This window comes from Pteropus alecto, unplaced genomic scaffold (genome assembly GCF_000325575.1).
Source record: "Pteropus alecto unplaced genomic scaffold, ASM32557v1 scaffold71, whole genome shotgun sequence".
Classification (NCBI taxonomy): domain Eukaryota; kingdom Metazoa; phylum Chordata; class Mammalia; order Chiroptera; family Pteropodidae; genus Pteropus; species Pteropus alecto.
In genome coordinates this window covers 6,209,486-6,213,880 of record NW_006433024.1, presented here as the reverse complement: position 1 = coordinate 6,213,880, position 4,395 = coordinate 6,209,486, and positions in this window count along the sequence as shown.

Sequence of the window (4,395 nt, the reverse complement as noted above, 5' to 3'; positions counted from 1 at the left end):
TTTTTGTCTAATAAGTGACTAAATGTCATTATCTCAAAGTTGGAAGGGTGGTCCAAGGTCCTGTGGCCCTCAGGCCATATAGTCTCTGATGAAGAGCTAGCCACTGGGTCCTGGATGGTATGCTTTGCTTTGGGGTATGTGTAACATTATTCCCCAACTCAGATCTAAATGTTATGGAAATTCCCTCCTAACAAAGAAACTAAGGCACACCTATAGTTCAGTGATGTCATCAGAGATCCATCTTCCTTCCGTCTTTCTGCTCTGCAACAGCTTTCTAAGGCCAATTCTGGGTGTAGTTGTGAAGTGGTGGCAGCAGTTACAGATGCCACAGCCAGGGTCCAGAGCCGGCAGAGAAACTATTTTTTATTATGCTTCTTCTTAAAAGGGAAACGTTTTCCCAGGCCCCTCTCCAAATCTAACCAGAACTCCCTGTTCATCTCATTGACAAGAACTAAGTTACATGTCCTCTCCCAAATCCTATGGTGAGACTTCGATGGTCAATTTGACTGAAACATATGGTTGTCTGGAGAGGATGAAACTCTGGAGGGAACAAAAAGGATGCTCTATTAGTAAGAAAGAAAGAATAAGTTAATTTTAGGTAGACAACAACAGTGTCTTCTATGTTCATTTATTTGTGGATCACAGTGGGATAGCTATGTATGTAATATTGTCAACATATACAATAGAGGTGAATAGTTTATGTGGCTTTTTGTAGTGTTATGGACTTAACGTTTGTATCCCTCTGTCCCAAATTCATATGTTGAAATCTTAACCCCCAATGGGATGGTATTAGGAAGTGGGATCTTTGGGAGGTGATTAAGTCATGAGGATGGAGTCTTCATGGATAGGATCAGTGAGCCCTTATAAAAAACAAAAACAAAAACAGAAAACTCTCTTGCACCTTCGACCATGTAAGGACACAGTAAGAAGACAGCCATCTGTGAACTAGAAAGCTAGTCCCTTGATATTGGACTTCCCAGTCTCCAGAATTATGAGAAATAATGTTCATTGTTTAAGTTACCCAGTGTATGGTATTTTGATTATAGCAGCACACATGGACTAGGACATAAAAACAATCAAAATCCTTTATTTGACTTTATATCCTTTACTCTCACTCTTGCATCTGAAATTATAACTTCTCATTATTATTATTTTTATTGATTTTATCTAAATTACTGAGCACTTATACTTGCTTAGTGTTGCACGAACCCATGGATTATTTCCTTTAATTTTTCACAAGAGGCCTGTCAAGTAGGCACGATTATCTCATTTTACAGTAAGCAAACTAAGGCCAAGAAAAGTTAAATAACTTGCCTAAATTTTCACAATTAGTAGAGGGGCCAAAACTAGACTTAGGTTGCTAAAATTCCAAATGAATATCCATTTATTCAACAGATGAGTCTCCATGCCAGGTGCTGGGATTAAATGGTAATGTAAACAGACATAATTCTTAACTTTGTGGAATCTAAAATCTAGTGGAAAAGAAAAATAGAAACAAAAATAGAAGTTCTACAAAATTTTGTAGGTATTATAAAGGAAAAGGAATAAAAGAGGATCCTTATTTATACTGTGAGTAGGAGCTATGTAAAGGGAGAGTAGGAAACATTCCAGGAAAAGGCCCTGAGGTGGAAAAATTTGGCACTTTTGACACATGAACAAAACAAGTGTGAGGGAACAAAGTAAGGAGGGATAGAGTGGCACAGGTGGTTCTAGAGAGGTGGGCAGGGGTCAGACCACACGGGTCTTATAGATCCCTTAAGAATATTGAATTTTGTTATAGGTGCATTCTGAAATTATTGAGGATTTCTAACCATAAAACTAATGTAATTAAATTTTATCTTAAAACATGATTACTCAAACTACTTTTTGGAGCATGGGTGAGTTGGAGAAAGAACAGATTTAAAGAGATCGGTTGAGAGGCTATTGCAGCCACCAGGAAAGCAATGATGGTAAGTGGCCATGGAGATAGAGAGAAGAAGATGAATTCAGGAGACATTATGCAGGTAGATATGACAACTGTTGAATGAGATTGAATATAATGAGAAGGGGGAAGCAAGAGTTGAAGATATTCCTGGTTTCTGTTTCCCCCAACTGGTGCTAAAGATAGAGGCCATGGGAAGGGGACAAATGTAAGGAGTAGATAAAGGTTTAGTTTGAGACATTGAGTTTGAGATGTAAGATATCAAGTAAATTATTGTATATACGATCCAGAGCTAAGAAGTTTGCTGGAAATGTATGTTTGGGTATTGTTGGCAGATTGATGGTATTTAAAGCCAAAAGAGGAGATGGTATTACCTAGGAAAATATTGGCAATAAGGGAAAATAGACAGCCCAGAATATAAAAGACAAAAGAGATTAAAACAAAACCATGAGGAAGCTAGGAGGAAAACTAAGAGTGAGACAATAGCTAAGTCAATTACAGGAATGTTTCAAGGAGTCACCAGTTAATTGCTTGCTGCTGAGGGTAAAGTATGATGAAGTCTGAATTTACATCGCAGACCAAAAATAAGATTCTTAAATCTTCAGAAATGGTAAGAAGGGGACAATGAGAACAAGACAAATATAAAAAGTTGGATTCGGAATAGCATAAGACTTCTCTAGAGCAGCATTAAAAGCTAAGGTACGAATGAATAATATGTTCAAAATTCCAAGGGAAAATAATTTCAAATGTAGAATTATATTTATAGTCAAGTAAAATCAGAAGAAAAATTTATTTAGACATGAAAGATTTTTAAAAGTTTCTCTCTCATATATTCTTTTCCAGGAAACTACTGAATGATGCTATTCCACAAAATGAGGGCATAATTAAAGAAAGAATTCAAGAAACAGGGTAAGAAAAAGGACAGAAGTAAGGTAGATTCGCGGAGTGGTGACAAAGAGAAGTTCCAGGTTGACAGCTCTGCAGCAGATTTAGAGGGTATCTATTTCCAGCTGGAGAAGCAGGATTGAGGGCTCCAGGAGAGATGCCAGGGGATGGGAAGGGAGTAGGGGTGGATATGCAACTGATACACTATCTGGTGTGATTTACCATATTGAATGAAGTTTTAGAAAGAAAGAAAATTTTAGACTGAATGAGTACAAGATACACAGAAAATAACAAATGAAAAACAAAACAGTCGTTTATTTCAGTGTTAAAGGGTAATTTTCTAAAAATAAAAAAAATAAAATCATGACTGTAATACAAATATAAAATAATCATGTGTCAAAGATTTTATTTAACTCATTATTTTAGGAAGGGACCAATAAAATGATACAACTTGTACGAAGGGTGAATTCGAAGAACGGAATCATTTGCAAGGAATAAAGAATTCTAAAATAAATTTACCAATATGTAGAAGCAAAATGGTCCATCCATAGGACAATAATCAACTGATCGATTGCATTCATATTAGTTTTCTATTACTGTGTAACAATTCACCACAAATTTCACAACTTAAAACAACACACATTTATTATCTCACAGTTCTGTAGGTCAGAAGTCTGGGTGGGCTCAGTTGAGTTCTCTGTGTAGAGTCTTACAAGGCCGAGATCAAGGTGTCAGCTGATTTAGACTCTTATCTGGAGGCTCTAAGGAAGAATCCGCTTCCAGGCTTATTTAGGTTGCTGGCCAAAATCAGTTTCATGTGGCTATCAAACTGAGGACCCCATTTCCTTGATGGTCCTCGCCTTTCACTTTTCCTATAAATCACAGAGCCAGGCCTCTTTTTGTTCATCAAAGAGAACAAAAAGGGAAAAAATCCTGTTTAATACTACTATATATGCCCTTCCCCCATTTCTAGCTATAGTTATTGGGCTCAGTGACTGTTACTTTAACTTGGCTTTGCAGAATAACCAAGAACTTGCAAAGACTAAGTATAATGCACATAAAAGACAATTGCTGTTTTCCTCTACCTTGAATCACTATCTCTTTTTTTCTAGCAACAATATCCCAATTTTCAGTTAGAGAACCACCCTCTTCCATTAAGGTAGATGGTACGTGACCTAGGATTGCACAGTCAGAGTATTTTATCCTTCTGGCCACAAGGGTTGATCCAGGGATAGCCATGTAATTCAAGCCAGGCCAATGAGAGCCTGACCAGGGACTTCTACTGGAAATATTAAGGATGAGAAGCTCTCTTTCTGCTGGTCTTAATAAGATCATAGAAGGTGACTAGAACCAAACTTGGGAGTCTGGAGACCAGACCGTGAAGAAGAGTACCCAAGAATAAAAACCTACGTAGGAAAAGTAGAATCAAGAAGAAGAGACCAAGTTCTTAAGATATAGTTGGAGCATCTAGATCCAGCTTTGCCTAATGTCTCCACTGTTAAGTTCTCTCCTATCATGTGGTATGGGTACTTAGTCCCTAGCCGTAACCTTGGAAGCTCCTTGAGTTTAGGATTATCAAGGAATGTGTG